The sequence below is a fragment of the Lolium rigidum genome, chromosome 7, assembly GCF_022539505.1.
Source record: "Lolium rigidum isolate FL_2022 chromosome 7, APGP_CSIRO_Lrig_0.1, whole genome shotgun sequence".
Lineage (NCBI taxonomy): Eukaryota > Viridiplantae > Streptophyta > Magnoliopsida > Poales > Poaceae > Lolium > Lolium rigidum.
The window spans coordinates 324,496,183-324,496,390 of record NC_061514.1 but is presented as its reverse complement, the minus strand read 5'-3'; positions in this window follow the sequence as shown (position 1 = coordinate 324,496,390).

Genomic DNA, 208 nt, shown 5'->3' with positions numbered 1-208 from the left:
TTGGTATCGAGCAAATGCTTTGACCCTAGGATTAAAACCCTTTAAAGGAGACCTATAGGATTGGTAGTGTCTATAGGAAGTTGTCCTAGGTAAACCAAATCTTTTTATGACTTGAGATGGATATTCACTTGAGAATAATCCTGACACACTTGAGTCAACATTTCTTACCTATATTTCCTAAGTAATGTTAGCTAGCTAATCTCAAATT